General features: G+C 40.4%; 1 long non-coding RNA gene across 1 annotated transcript in view; it reads left to right on the top strand.

The window, feature by feature from the left end:
• Window positions 1-16,382, top strand: part of LOC123618340 (uncharacterized) — a 29,082-nt gene that overhangs the window by 4,280 nt on the left and 8,420 nt on the right. Inside the window, exon 3 of the long non-coding RNA XR_006726764.2 lies at window positions 14,370-14,474. This is a non-coding gene — a long non-coding RNA (uncharacterized LOC123618340). The remainder of the gene's footprint in view (window positions 1-14,369; window positions 14,475-16,382) is intronic.

Genomic DNA, 16,382 nt, shown 5'->3' with positions numbered 1-16,382 from the left:
AATTTCCTAGATAAGTACAGTAATGATGATAATAATAATCACTGAAGGCTCCCACATTTATTTATATCAACTGAACTCCAAGATGGTACAAAAGTCATCCTTCAGAATATTTAATCACCTCTTTCCTACTTCGTCTTCCGATCTCTGCTCTCATTCTGCTCTCTTGCAGCTTTTTTCCCTTGTGATACTCAACCCACATCTAATATCTAGGCTTGGCCTTCTTTCTAACATTGTTTATATCCTTACATTCATTTCAAATTTTTTGATGGGAGTTTTCTGTGCAGTGTTTATTGAGCCATCTCTAAGGATACCATCGTGAAAACCACAAGTAACTTCTGGGAGGGGATTAAATGAAGCTACACGGAGAAAATAAAATAAGTTTCCTTATTTCAGGATGCTGGTCAAAATGGAAATTTTAAGTACTACTTGAGTTTTTGTATGTTTCTCTAATTAGAGAAGTTCTTCTCTTCTATACGTCTTCAGTTAATGTGTGTTACTGGTTCTCCAAATGGCCATGTCTCGATGTCAGCATATGCCTGCTTTCTTACTGATGAAAGATGTTAAATTAAATTGTTACATGGTTTGGGGCAAATCCTCTGTAAAGTCCTTTTACCCAATGAATAAAGACCCAAAGAGAAATGTGCTGTGCCCAGTAATCTATACAGCATAATTAATTACAACCTCATGTCTCAAGAGTTGAAACACTTAGATTATGTTTTTGGGGGTTTGTATTTACATGCAACAGTGCTACAAATATTAGATATATTATTACAGGGAATACTGAAACATAAATTCATGGAGTTTTCAATCTTTCATCAGCAAGGGCAATCTGATTCAGGTGAATATCTAAGCAAGTATTTTTCTAGTATTTTGAAACTCTGACCCAAAGTAAGAAATAGATACTATATGGACCCCAATACATACAAGTACACACACAGTGGCTAAAATTAAGGCTTCATGAAATAATACCCTCACTGGATATGAGAGGTGAGTGTGCTTGTCATGTTGAAGGTATAGTAAAGGGTCAATGTGGTTGAAACAGAGGGAAGGAAGGTACAGGAGATGAGCTCAGAGGCACGAAAGATCCCAGGTCACGGAGGGTCTCGTAGGTCATCGTGAGGTTTTCGGTTTCCATTCTAAGCATGTGATCAGAACTTCAGAGGGATTTCTGTGGAGGAGGGACATATCATGACTTGGTTTCCTCTGCTGTGTCATGAACAGACTGTAAGGGGCCAAGGATGGAAGCTGGAGACCAACCAGGAGGCTATTTTCATAGTGCAGGTGAAGAATGATGGAGGCAGTGAGAAAGGGGCACTCCGGAAAGAGAGGAGGGCTTTGGAGTCTGTAACCAATCCTGATATCGCCACCAAGAAAAAGCTGAAGAAACACAAAAATAGAAGTGAGGCAAAGAAGAGAAAGATAGAGTTCCTGCATCCAGGGTATAAGGCCAAGAGACAAAAGACAGTGTCTCAGCTTACCCCAAAGCATGAACTTTCTGGTCTACCAGCTGATCTGAAATCATAGCAGGTTTTATTATTTAATTTAAACTCTGGTATAGTTGTATATCATACAGTTTAATATAATTGTGCTCATTTTTTAAAAAATATTTCATACTAAAAAAAAATGATGAAGGTAGGATGAGGGCAGGAGTGGTGAAATAGGTAAAAACAAAGCAAGACAGAACAGTTTGTTTCTGGAGATACTGTGAAGATAGAAGCTCCTTGAGAGATGGGCTGTGTGATGTGTGATGTGAGAAAAAGGCACAGGAATAACGGTGACTCCCAGGTTTAACCAGCTTGAAAGATAGAGGTGCTATTTCCAGAGATTGGGAAGGTAAAAGAAGAGCACGTTTACAGGAAGAAAACATTTGAAAATTTGAGCTGCTTATTGGGTAACCTAGTAAGGACATCTGGTTGGAGGTCAGAAATTCTAGTCTCAGATCCATGAGAGAGGACCTGGCTGGATGTATACCTTTGGGAGTTGTTAAAATATGTTGATATTTAAAGAATTGGGACTAAGAATCACCAGTCACCAAAGGAGTCAACATTGACTAAGAAAGAAAAGATCTTAGTTTGAGTTCTCCTGAATGCAACCCTAAGACAAGGACTGGAATGGATGCAATTTAACTGGAAAGTCGGACTGCAGAAAGCACAGACAAAGAAATGGGGAAAGTGAAACAAAGGAAGGAGAAAAAAACCAATGAAAGAAATAAAGGGTTGTTTGTAAGCTGGTTACCACCAAGGATGATTGGAGTTCAATTCCACAGGGGACCTTCTGAGGGACTGAATGGAACACATCAGAACTATCCTGCCAGGAGATGGGAATCTGCAGTATTTATCCCACAATTCTTGTCTTCATTAGTTGAGGAATGCTCTGGAGGGTGTTGGGTCCCTGGCTCTTCAAGCCCCAAGGAGCTGGGGAAATTCCTTAGGCATAGAAGCAGAGATCTGGGCCTCGGGGCATAGGGCAGGGCACCCAGGGGTCTGGTGGCAGGTCTGAAGACTGAATTCTGTTTGGAGGTTCATAACAAGAGGAGACAGGGAAGGAGTAGCCAGTGTAATGAGAGGAAAACTAGAAGAGTGTGGTGACTGGGAGTCCAGAAAAGTCATTCTAGAAGGGAATGATACTAAGCACTGGCTTTTGCATCATAGAATCTGAGAACCATTTCATTGCAGTGGGCTGGGATGGAAGCCTAATAGGATTAGGTGCAAGAGGAAGAGAAAAGTTGAAAACTAGTTTGAAAAACTTATTGGAGGAGTGTTGCTGTAAGGAGTTGCAGAGGAGAAGGAGGCTGGAGAGACAGCAGGGTATTCTATGACATTTGTACCAAGGTGCAATGAAAATGAAAGATCTGATGTGTTTGAGATTTCTAGCTTCATTCAGAAGAAGGACCCATTGGTTTGGCAGGGCCAATGATGAGTGAGTCTTCATTTGGGGTCTATGGCTACAGGCCTTGCATATGTCCCACCAATCACCCTCTGTTCCCTTAAAACGTAGAGGATGAATAGATTTGGAGTCATATTTAAGGCCACTATTAATGATTTTATTTTCCTAAAACTGTCATATTAAGGAGCAGTAGTAACTCAAGAGTTTGAAAAATAGTGTTGTGTTTATCAACTAACTTAGCAAAGATTTTTCAGGCTATATTAAAAGAACATGGAGCATTTCAAATGAATTTAAAAATAAACCCATTGTGGTATGTGTACATATATATATATGTGTGTGCATGTGTGTGTGTGTGTGAAAGGACAATTTCAAATACAGTTAAATAAGTTCTGAAAGGCATTTAGTATCATTAACCTCTTTCTTTCCCCTGTGTTTTCCATCCTTTCTGTTTTTCATGTCTGTTAATTGACTTCACAAGTTAGCCACCTCTGATGACTCTAAAGTTGCTTAACAACCATTTGACATATCAGAAAGAAACTGTGCTCACAGCCCTTGAAGATATGGCAGCGTTGACATGTGGTTGTTTATGTTGTAGAACAAATGGAAAGCGGTGGCATTACAAATCTGATAGATTGGAACAAAATTGTTATGAGCTGGCACAAAACATAAAAGGAGAAAAAGCTGTTCAGAAGAAAAGCAAAGCCAAGACACTCTTCATTTAAAACCTACGTTCCATGTAGTTTTCCTTTAAAATGTCAATTCTCTTTTATGCTGCATCTGAGTGAGGAATTAATAAGTTTATTTCATAAATGCCTAGGTTTTTAGGAAAGGCAATAGTTATGTCCTACTTTCAAATGTCATTCACAGAGACTTTTCAGATACATGTACAGATACTGTCTAACGCTAAGCACAGTCTAACAAGGTGATTTGAGTTCTCCTTTGGAACATGAAGAGTCACCAAGAGGAGTCAATTTACTCTTCAGTTTGAAATCTAATGGAACTAGTTATGCAGAAAAAATACCACAACAAAATTGAAGTTGTAGGCACACTACAAATGAGTGCCCTCCAGTATAATGTTTATACCAAAAATTAGATATTAGCCAGATCCAGATGTTAGACATCAACCTGTGTGTGTGTGTGTGTGTGTGTAAAACAGTTGGAATGGCATATAATAAATAAGAGCCATGATCAGAAAGTAAATCACTGTGGGGAGTTATAAGAAATAGTGTGTTAATTTACAATCCAATTCCATTTTCCTTTAAAAATATTTTGGTAATTCTGAAGGTAGTTCTTCCCTCTGGGTGGTTAAATAGTCTCCTTACGTTTACAAGTCTGACTTAAGTTTACCACCTTGTCTAGTTGTAGCTGGTCCAAGGACCAAGCAGGTGATGTGCATGCGCGAGGTCCACAGGCAGTAGCACCTAGGCAGACACGGCCTAAGCCGGAGAGAGCGGTGATGCCCCGTTCCTCCCACTGGTGTCAGGAGGGCAGCCACTACCCAGCTCTGGGTGATTTCTGCCAAAAGGCGATAAACAAAATTTCTCATTTTTGAAAGAGAAATCTCTTTCCCCCTCTTCAAATTTACATTTTTACTTGAAATACCTTAACTTTAAATATACTTCAAGTATTAAAAGGCATTTTGCAGTCCACTAAACTGTATTTGAAGAGCAGGTTTCTCCCACAGGTAGCCAGTTTATAAACTGCTCTATGAATTCAACACAAAGGCAACACAACAAGCTTTGGCTTGGAAGAATAAAATAATGCCATTTGCAGCAACAGGGATAGAACTAGAGATTGTCATTCTAAGTGAAATAAGCCAGAAAGAGAGAGAAAAATACCACATGATATCACTGATATGTGGAATCTTAAAAAAAAAAAATGGACACTATGAACTCATCTACAAAACAGAAACAGATTCCCAGACATAGTAAACAATCTTACGGTTATCAGAGAAAGAGGGTGGGAGGGGATAAATTTGGGAGTTTGAGGTTTATAAATGTTAGCCACTATATATAAAAATAGATTAAAAAAAAGTTTCTTTTGTATAGCACAGGGAACTATGTTCAATATCTTGCAATAACCTTTAATTGAAAAAATATGAAAACAAAAATATGTATGTACATGCATGACTGGGGCATTGTGCTGTACACCAGGGATTGACACATTTTAATTGACTGTACTTCAATAAGAATGGAAAAAAAGCTGTGGGTCGGGTTTTACATTTAACACTCCTTCACAGTTTCTTAAATGTACAGAGACATTCTTTGTCAGCAGGGTTAGGAAAAAGTAATTAGAGGTTAATTAAAAATCACACATAAAAGCCTGAGGAAGAATACCAGAGAATCTTCTGGGGTGCCAGAAATGTTCTAGATCTTGGTGATCTGGGCAGGGACACTAGTGTATCTGTATGTAAAATGTCATTGAGCTACACATTTAAGACCCATGCACTTCATACATGACTGTATATTTGGTATGGGTGTGTGTATATATCTCCCAACCAACAAACTGCCAAATTTAGAACTTTAAAATAATCAGATGGCAACCTCAATGCAGGAACAGACAGGGCAATGACCTCTTCCTTGGGGTGTGCAGCTGAGACAAAGCAAGTTCAAGTGCACTGTGTTACATTTAGTGGAAAAAAAGAAGACTTCATGAAACCAAAAGGTGAAAACTAGTCCTATCTAATTCCCCTCCACCCAGTATCTTCCCATCCCAGGCTACTCGGTTCCTCATCTCAATCTAAGTGGAGGCTCATTTGGGACAAGCTTCGTTAAATTTTTCTCATGAGTCACAATGGACCAAGGATATGATTGAGTGAAGGCAAAGGCAACAGGTTCCTTCAGTGAAGATAAAAGGTATATCAGATTCCGCACACATGTCTACAAGAACTGAGAGGGGTGAGCGTCCCAGGCCTGAGTGTCCTTGTGGAACATCCTGCTGTGGATGCTTCAGCCCCACCAAATAAGCATCCCATCTGGAGCATCGAGACGTCTCTTTGTGGCCCTCTTTCAGGGTGAGATGGAGCAGGGAATCGGTAGATGCTCTGACTGCTTGCCTGTCTTTTCATCAGGTGCAAGCAACTGGTGTCAACCCCAACATGTTTCCAAGGGCAAATCTCAAGACCAGGAGGAAATCTTGCAAAGGCCCATTTCCAGGCATCTCATTGCCCTTGCTGGCTCAAGCTTCACATCTGCTGGGGTCTATGATAGCAGCTTCAGTTCAGCCAACATTCATGAGCCCCCATGGGGCACACAAACATGAGGCAGCCACAATCCTCACTGGATTAGTTCATTAATGCTGCCAAAACAAAGTACCACAAACTGGATAGTAGCTTAGAACAACAGGAATTTATTATCTCACAGTTCTGGAGGCCAGAAGACTGAAATCAAGGCATCTGCAGACTCAAGCTCCCTCTGAAGATGCTAGAGAAAAATCTGCCCCAGGCCTCCCTCCCAGCTTCTGGTAGTTCCTTGGCTTGTGGCAGCATAACTGCAGTCTACACAGGGCAGCCTCGCTGAATGTATGTCTAGGTTCCGATTTCTTCCTTTTTTAAGGACACCTGTCACTTTGGATCAGAGGCCCACCCTCACCGAGCTTGACCACGTCTTAATCAGTGACATCTGCAACTACCCAGTTTTCAAATAGGGTCACATTCTGAGGCCTTGGGGGTTAGGACTTCAATATGAGTATGAATTTGGGTGGTGGGGATATGATTCAGCCCATAACACTTGCCCTCCAAGGGTCTATGATCCAGTTATATACGCCCGTCACTCAAGCCTTTTAAAAATAACAGATGAAATCCCACTGGAATTTGTTCCCATAGCAAGGATTTTTCTAATGCTATCTACCTACCAACTGTTTGTTTCACGATTTGTCAGCATGGTAATAAATAAAACTGGTTTATGGACATGTCAGTATTGTACACATATTTCAACTATGACAAAAAGGTGAATAACAATACCACTATGGAGAAATATTATGTGATTTTTTTAGTATGAGGCAAAGAGTCAAAAGGCTCAATAATGGATTCCATTAAAATAAGGCAGAGGGAGATAGAAATGCTATTGACGAAAGCACCGCATTTCCATTTATCACAGCCAAGAGAGCGGAGCGTTTAACCCCTGAAACTGCGTCTACATGACAGGGCAGAGTGGAACTTTGGTGATTATCTGGTTACTTTAATCAGCTTGGACATTTCATTGGGACAATGTAAGCTCCAAGTGAACAGGGCAGATGTTTGAAAGAATTATCAGAACAGTAACCTAAACATGAGGTTCAAAGAAGGGGACCTAGAAAGGAGAGGTCAGTAAAGAGAGTTTTGAGACTTTTCTCCTGGATGTTTACAGCTGATAATGATCATCACAGAAATAGAAACATCACACACACACACACACACACACACACACACACACAAGAATTAGATAAAGTTCAACAGGTAAAATAGAGAATTCCAGGGGTGGTGGAGGAGTCTTACCGTAGGGGCATTTGCAGCTCTGAACATTGAACACATGGTTTAACTTGCTCCTTTTATCCTTTCTGCTAAGACGGAATCAAGTAGCACATCATCCCAAGGTAACTTTATGTTCTACAGACGTATTTCCTTGGGTATACTTCATTGTACATTTTCTTGCCACTTGTGTTCAAATAATAAAATATCATAAAAATTCTGTCTGGTGGGGGTGTGTGGTGTAGGTTTTTATTCTGCACAAAAGTGTCAAAGCAAAGTTGACTTTTCTCTCTCCATACTGTTATCTTCTCTTATACGGACTACGTGAAAACAAATACCAATCTGATGAGGATAGTCCTTTGCTTAAAATGCTTTAATGGCTTTCCATTGCCCTTGAAGCCAAGTACAAACTCTGAGACGTGACCTGCCAAGTCCCGCAGGATCTGACCCCAGTTCACTTGTCTAGTCATAAGGAATGTTTTGCTTTTATTCTTTCAGTTCTCAAATAGCCAAAGCTCTCTTTTGACACTGAGCCTTTGTCCCTGCTATTCCCTCTGCTTCTGTATTTCCTCCTCTCTGCCTGGTGAGCCCTTACTCACCCTTCAGTCTCCATCTAGATGTCCCTTGTTTTAGGAGCCATCTCTGATCCCCAAGTCCACATCTCCACACCCTCTCCTCTCGGCAGCTGGCACTTCCTCATTTCATAGCACTCACCTCACTGCACCGTAACTGCCTGCCTCCTTGTGTGTAATCCCCCGTAACACTATTTTTCCAGAGGGCAGACACGGATTTTTCTCTTGTTCAATATTGTATTCTCGATGTCTTGTGGGCAAAGTTGGTACCAGACAATGTTTTGAACAAATGAATAAATCAATAAAGGAAAAAAGAAATAGTAGTATTTCTACTTTTTTCTTCTGTAGTATCTGGAAGATGAGTAACTATTAATAATTATGTTAAATACCCTTTCCGTTCAAAAACAAGTGAAAAAGTGTTGATAGTAATGAAGATCAAAATAGTGGTTACCTTTGGGAGTAATGATGGGGGAGAGACACAAAGGAAACTCCAGAGGAGCAGAAGATTTTCCCTATCTTGACCTGGGTGTTGGCTTCATGCACTTCTGCATATATACAGGTACTTTGAGCAGTACACTTAGGATCTGCATGCTTTATTGCATACATTAACAAGAAAGAAAAAAAGTTTAAACTATTTTTATCTCACTCTAATTCCAAGTATGTATTTTACTTTACATTAGCTCAAGAAAGTCTGAGTTCTGATTTCAAAGGTAGTCTTCTAATTCTGTTTAAGACTGCAACCATTTGATAAGATTGGCCCAAACCTACAAGCACGGATAGGGTGGGCCAGTGAAGGCCTCTTCTTCTGCCTCTAGAGCCCAGAGCAATTTCAAACCAGCTAGGTGTCTGTCTGGGGTTGGTCTTGTCTAAGCATCCTGTGGGAGTCAGGCTTCCCAATCACATGAAATCTACCCTATCCTGGTTCTAACCTGGTAGGAACCAAACTGATTGCACTTCCAAAGCCTCTATTCAAATGGGTCTTAGCAAACCCAGGAATCCTTCTTATCAGTAGTCACCCCGAACTGAACGCACCTCCAATAATAATCAAAGAGCCCCTCTGACCAATGATGGACTTCCCCGGTTCTCAAGATGACTTCTTCAAGGGGACTTCCAATGACCTAAGCAGAATTCTTGTGTAATTAAGCCATCATTCCAGCATATTATCATGTAAAATTGCTTCAAGAAATTAGTTCATACTTCAAGGGGAATGGAATTAATTTTCCTCTTGTAAACAGATTTAAATCTATATGTGTATTTATAGAATTCTCGAGTTACCTTCATTCATTGTTGCTTTTGTTTCACATAGAACTAGTAACATTTTTGGAAAATAGACTATTCATTCTGGTGCCATATTTGAAACCAATTATAACATTTCTAAATCAACTTTATTCTAACCTTTCTCCCTCATCAAACTAATCTTTAGTTGCTTTATTTGCTTCACTTCAGCCTTGTGGTACTTAAAAGCCTGCCTATGTCTTCAGCTATTTGGAGGGTTAAATAGGTTATGCAAATTGAGTGCAAATTGTCTTTGCAGATTGGGCTACACCATTATTCTGGCTTTGTTGCATCCTGCAGTTATTCAGTCTGGAATAATGGTCAGAATAAGCAATCGCAAACTGGTAGTTGTCTTTGACTGAGGAATATTTATTATTGTTATTAGATGATGTGCAAGCTATCGGTGCACTGTTAGGGAGGCAGAGGCATGCTTCTCTCTGAGATTTTATCTTTTACAAGGCACATAAAATTTCAGGTTTGCATTTCAGCTTCATAAATACACACACAGAGCTAACACAGATCATCCATCTTGAGTTTCTTTTGGTTCAAGAAGCCAAGGAATTAAATCCCATATACCCTATACAAGCTGTGTATTTAAATCAGCTTTCATGGGGTGGGTGGGGGAGTTCAACTGCTTGGCAATTCAGGACAAGACAATATTGTAACTTGAATTTAACAATATTTTCAATTGAGTTCCTCAGGAAAGTGAGAGAGCTGTAAGTTTTTTCAGCTCTACATGTTATTAAATATATTCAACATTTTTCAGAAGTTTCTAAAGTCTAATTTGAAGCCATGTTAATGAAGATTCTTACTTCTAACCTTTGAAAACCAAAATATAACAAAATACTGCAAGTTATCTGTGGAAATACACACACATACATATTACAGAGTCAGTATTGGATAATGTAGCTATGTAAGAAATTACTCCAGAATATAATAGCATTTTTGCCATAGTGATGATTCTCCCCCCCCCTTTTTTTTATTGCTCTGCCTCCCGTCCCTCATTCGTGTAGCCCAGTCCTGTAGCCCAGTCCTGTGTTTATAACACCAAGGAAAAGCAAGACTTGGGGTGAAGGAGGACAGAAATAGCCAGAGAGTCTCTAGCTTTTGTGTTTTCAACTGCTTGAATCCTTCAGGAAGCTCCCGCCAGATGCTTGGGATACAAACATCACTGGTAGAGGGGTTCCTTCTGAGGGTCAACCGTCAGGATCAAGTGAAAGAAGAACCCTTCCTCCAGATACCAGTCCTGTGCGAACTCTGACTAATACGCTACAGGCATTAAAACAGAGTAGGTTTAATTTTGGAAGTTGGCTCTCCAGGTGTCACAGGGCTGGGAGACCAGAAGGGGCCTCGGAGGTGCTGGTCTGGAGGCAGTAACAACAGGGAGCAGGGACCACTGGGCTGCTTGAGGGGTGGGCTTCAGTGAGGTGGGGCTCAGACCTGGGAGGATGGGGCCCCGCCCAGCTACTGTTGGCTATCCTCAGGGGCCCAGGTAGCAGATTCTGAAAGTGCTGGCAGACACTGGGGCTGAGGTATAAGCCAACTGCCATTGGTGGGACAAGTCACCTGTCCTGGGCAACACTGACAGGACTAGCAGTAAACTGGGAGGAAGCCCCTTCTCCCTTCCTCCTGCCTTCCTTCTCCTCAGCTGCTGCCAGTTGGCAGGATGAGCAAAAAGGCTGCTGGCAAAGGAGTCTGGGAAATACAGTTCCAGAATCCCAGTCCCAGCATCACAGAGTAGAGTGTAAATAGGGTGAATGTGGAGCTGAGAGGCAACAAGCAGATAATCAGCATATTCTTGTATCTGGAAAAAAAAAAAAAGGTACCACTGAATTTCAGAGAGAAGACATTGGGAGTTGAGAAGAGCTAGAATTTGATGGGGTCCTGGGATTCTGTTTCCTAGGCAGAAGCATAGAAGCTAAAGAGAAAGGATGCTAACAGGGACAAGAAACTTCTTAGTGACCTATATAGATGATTACCTGATGGTCAAGGACCCCCCAGTCCTCTCCTCCCATGTCTGATGTGACATCACCCCCAACCCCTATCAACTTAGATACCTCCTCAGAAAGAAGGAGGTGTTCTCAAGTTGATCAAGATGAAATTGTGGTTCCCAGGCAGAGTGAGGACTTGACAGAAATTAATTTGAGCATGAGAAAAATAAAGAAAGTTAATATTTTAAGTATGTCTCAATTTGTAGACTAATATCTATACCCTCTACAGTCTATTTTCAATTGTGTAAAAACTGCAGACACAGGGTAAATGTTGGAAGGTTAACACCAATTATTTTTGCAATTATTGTTTGCAATTATTATTTCTAGAGTCCAGCATTGTGACTTGTTCTTTTTTCATCTTTATATCTCATTATTTTCCTAATTATTTCCCCACAATAAACAGTGTCACTTTTACAATGCAAATTATTTTTTCAAAATTTGTTGATGTAAATGTTATATATATTATTAATATTATATTGTGCCTCAAATACATTTCTGAATTGTCCTGATAAAAAGTCTAAATTTCCCTTTTTATTCTCACATTTTGTGTTAGGGAGATTAGAAACTGACAGATTCTGTGAGTTCCATTCCTTGATAAGTCCCTAAACCTCATGCATCTTCTTAATAAAAAGAGGAGTGTAGACTTCATTTCCTTTTTCATTTTGACAGGAAAATACATGATTCCAAATTCCAGTTTGAAATTTTTATAAACTCTTTCTTCTGCCCATTGGCACCAGAGTCTATCTCTATTATGACAGTGTATAATTGATCTTGAAAATATGGCAGAAGTAATTTACCAAAAATTTGGGAGAATAATTCCAAAAGTTCAACAGAGTTCTGTTTTTGTCAGTAAAACACGGGCAGTGGAACAAGGGCTGGGAAATAAATATGATTAAAGGAAAGAAACAAGAGAAAGGTCAGGCACTTTATTTTCCACAAAACCCTTCACACCGTAACACATATACAGTATGAAGAACTCTATTCTGTTAAAAGAAGGAAAAAAGAGAGAGAAAGACTGAGATTATTTAACTTTTGGAGAGGCTTGACTTCCAGGAGAAACAAGGATCTGGGAACTTAAAGTTTACATCTGCCTTTCGGCATCGTGCCTTGAAATCTGTTGTAAATTCCCTGTGTTATTAGTCCAGGAGATTTCCACAGAAAGCAAGATTCCTGAGATTCAGAAGAAAGAAAAGACACCCACTCAAAGATGCATTCTAGTTAGCATCGTGAAAAGGCTGACACCTGAAAGCATATTTCAGGAGGAAATAAAAATAGGTAAAAAAGGACGAATGCAAATCTGTGATTATCAGTAGAATCTGGTATCAATATTGTCAATTTCAGGGAAATATCTCATTGGACTCTCTCATTAGCTCTTATTGGACCTCATCGCCTTACCCTCTCTGGAGTTAGACTTGGCCAAGTGATGTGACTGGCCAATGAAATGTGAACAGGTCTGTGTCACATCTGGCTTCTAAGATTATGAGCCAGTACGTAACCCTCCCAGTCCTCTCCTCTCAGCCTATAATCAGCATCAGCCTGGATTCTAAACAGACCCCAGTGAACAAAGTAACTCTGTTGATCCTTGATGGCTATATAGCAGGGGGAAAACATAATCTTGTTGTTGTAAGTCACTAAGATTTGTCTGTTATTGCATCGTAACCTTGCCCATCGAATATTACAATATCCATCCTGAAAGCATTTTAAAGAATCTATGTTTTTGTTTTCCACTGAGTGAAAGAGTTGCTGCAAGTTATCATTTCAGTGACTCAAGGCAGGGGTTAAATATTTTATAACTTGCCCTATTTAAAATATATAATATATTATGCCTCCATTTGTTACAGACACTTTACTTCTGCCATGCTTTTTGAAAAACACTTTTAAATCTTGTGTTCTCATATGATCCTTTACTCCTATAGTTATTTCTTAAAATCTTTTTGGTGAATGCTTAATGGACAGCCCCATGAATACAACTGATAGGTTTCTGCTTTTTCAACCAGTACATTTTAAAATATAGGTGTCTGCATCTAGGTAACAAATCTAAACAAATTTTTCATTTTGACATTTAGGTACTTTTTCTGGCAACTGCACAATAACTAGAAGATTAGACTCTTCTTCCCTTTAATAAATCCCACAAGAAACAGAACTAGTAACAGGAAATTAGTGTTTGAAAAATCCACCATTGCATGACCGTGAAAAGAAAACTCTCCAAGGACAAGACTAGTATGGGTAGCATTAATGAAAAAATATTCAACTATTTTCTTTAAGTCAATCTTTCCTCAAAATCTTGTAAGACATTTTTCTGGGCTGTTAAGGGTCTCCATCCAAACTTGATATTGGGCTTTTTTTTTTTTAATCATTCCATTTTTTCAGGTGCTCCCATCAGTAGGGTGAATTTAAAATTATTTTTGCTGGGTGTGGATCTTTTTGAGAGAACTGGCAAACCAGGAGCCTTTGAAGCAGCTGTTTTTTCATCGGCTGAAGGCAGAAATCTAATCCCTGCATTCTGACCAGATCTGACCTCAGTGAACACAGCTTGCCTCTCACAGAACAAGACTGGAGGGAAGAGCTGGTCTGCAGGTCCCCAGCTGAGAAAAAGGGAAGGCGGGGAAAGATAAGAACTGGTTTCAAATATCCTTAATGGGAATTCTCCATAGTCATTTGTCATCGGGGCTGGGTGCTGTCAGAGCTTTGATTACTGCCTCCTCTTCCCTGGGAATCCTTCTGTTTGGTCCCTCTAGTGTTTGGACTTGGGCCAGCACTTTTTTGTGTGTGTTTTCCAGGTAACTCTGAGTCTGTCTCAGAACATCCCTGGAGTGACTCATCTGTCTGTAACTGATAGACCACAGTCTGATTTTTAGCTATCCAGGTTTCCCTCACGTATCCGTGCCCTGAAAGGCGATGGTGAGATTTTTTTTTCTTTTGTTTTCCTGCCTGTTATCTTGCTGGCTCAGAAAATCTAAAATATACACAAGCCACAGAATAGGGCATTTTTATCAGTATTTTTATTGGTTTGTTTTTGGGGTCTGTGCATCCTGAAATTTAATCAACATGTTAAAAGAGAGAGAAGGTGATCAGAAGAGGAGTGACATTTGTTAGTGGTTTCTGATGTATGAGTCTGAAGGACCTGTCACACTGAGCCACAGAATGACTTTAATTAGCTGCCTGACTGAAATGCCCTGTCGATGTGGTCCATTAAAGCCGTATCATCTGACAAAAGGAGACGTGAAAAGATGCACGGAGGCTGGCTGCGAACACGAGGCACACCGCTCATTTTTGCCTGCACCTCCACACTTCTAATAAAAGGTAATTCATCACGGCGCATTTTCCAATTTTCGGTTTGTAAAAGTAGTTGTGACTATTAATGATGCCCTGCCCAGTTTTTGCCTGTTACTAACGCAGACTGTATCCCCTTTACGGAATGGAGCTTAGCAGGCTGTGTGATGTGGCTGAAAGCTCATGGTCAAAGAGGACCAGGGATGCTCATGACCCAGTCTGTGCAGAGACCACAAACTAAGGGTATTGTCCGTACCTTTATTTCCTCCGTGACATAGCGATCTTCTCCATTGAGTCTCGGGTGCAACCTTTTGCTGTCATCAAAAAGGCTAAACAATGCTGGGTGTTGTTGGGAAGGCTACTGAAAAACCTAACAAAAAACCTGGCTTATTCATTCATCCATTCATTCATTTGTTTATTTTTGTATCTCTTTTTAAAAAAATATATTTTTATACAATTTTTAAGGGTTACTTTCCATTTACAGTTTTTACAAAATTATTGGCTGTATTCCCCACATTGCACGAAACATTCTTGAGCCTTTCTTACACCCAAAAGTACCTCCAACCCCCAACTCCTGTGTCCCCCCCCCCCCCCACACACACTGGTAATCACTAGTCTGGTCTCTATATCTGTGAGTCCAAGCAGACTTATTCTTGTTCCAACCCTGGGAGTACCACATCCTGCTGTGGGTGCCAAGATCTGGCTGCCCTGCTGGGCAAGCGTTCCTTCAGGAATGGGGATGGCCTGTGAAAGCAAACCAGGAAAAGACCACAGATTTTCAATCTGAGGAGGCCAAAGTTGAGAAAAGACATGCTGGATGTCCTTAAAACAACACCATCTAGCAGGAGTAAGAGAAGATCTTGGCATTATGTTAGAGATTGCCTGGGAATTTTGCATGGCTGTAGCTCCCACCCTTTTCCAACTCTGAAACTCCTCTCAGGCCAGGAGAGTTTGCTCACTGTTTCACAAACATGGCCTGCCCTTTCTGGTGGCCATGCTCAGAACTTCACTCATGTCCTTCCCCTCACTTAGATGTCCCTATACCCTGCTGCTAAGTGTAAATCTGACTGTGCATACGAAACATATGGCATATGGTTTCCAGGAATTAGGTGTCTCTATATAGCAAAAACCTCAACACAGTTGAACAAGGTAACTTTCTCTCTGAAATAATAGAAGTTAGAAGGTAGGGAGAGAGTTTGGGGTCATTAAAGATACACTTCTTCTATCTCTCTGCCCCACCATCCTGGTACCTGGGTCATCTTATCTGCAATCACAGCTCAGAAAAGAGGAAGGAAAGAGGGACAAGAAGGAGCCCTCCCAGCTGAGCCCTCCCAGCAACCTTTAAGACGCTTTCTCAGTCGTCCCTCGGGGCCCTTTTTAGATCTCATTGGCCAATTCATGGTCACCTGTCTACCCTTGGCAATAACAGATGTTAGAAAACAGTCTTAGCTTGGGTCATTGCCACCATGTATAAAATACTGATTTTGACCAAAAAGAAGAAAAAGGAGGAGGAGGAGGAGGAGGAAGAGGAGGAGGAGGAGGGAGAGGAGGAGGAGGAAGAGAAAGGAAAACTAGATATTGAGTGTCAGCTAGCAGTCTTTGCTGTGTGGTCTGACAAATAATTTTGTGGTGTGTCAAGGACACATGCAGGTACTTAGGCTATAAAAAAAAAAAAAACCCTGGAAATTCTAGGAAATTTTAATGAATTATAAAGGGGAAACGAACTGGTGGTTTACAGACCAAATTTTGCCTGAAGATACGTTTTATTCTGCCAATATAGTGTTTAAAATTTTGTTGAGCCAGTACTTAAAATTGGGAGAATGTATATAAATTCTAACACAGAAGGAACAGAATAAAGAGTTCTTCAAAGGGACCCTGGTTATTCCCCAGGGCTCCCCAGAAGGCTCTCACTGGGCTTACAAACGATGCATCAAATGC

Source organism: Camelus bactrianus, chromosome 5 (assembly GCF_048773025.1).
Source record: "Camelus bactrianus isolate YW-2024 breed Bactrian camel chromosome 5, ASM4877302v1, whole genome shotgun sequence".
Lineage (NCBI taxonomy): Eukaryota > Metazoa > Chordata > Mammalia > Artiodactyla > Camelidae > Camelus > Camelus bactrianus.
Note: the sequence above shows the minus strand (reverse complement) of the source record. Positions and strands in the feature narration are given on the sequence as shown.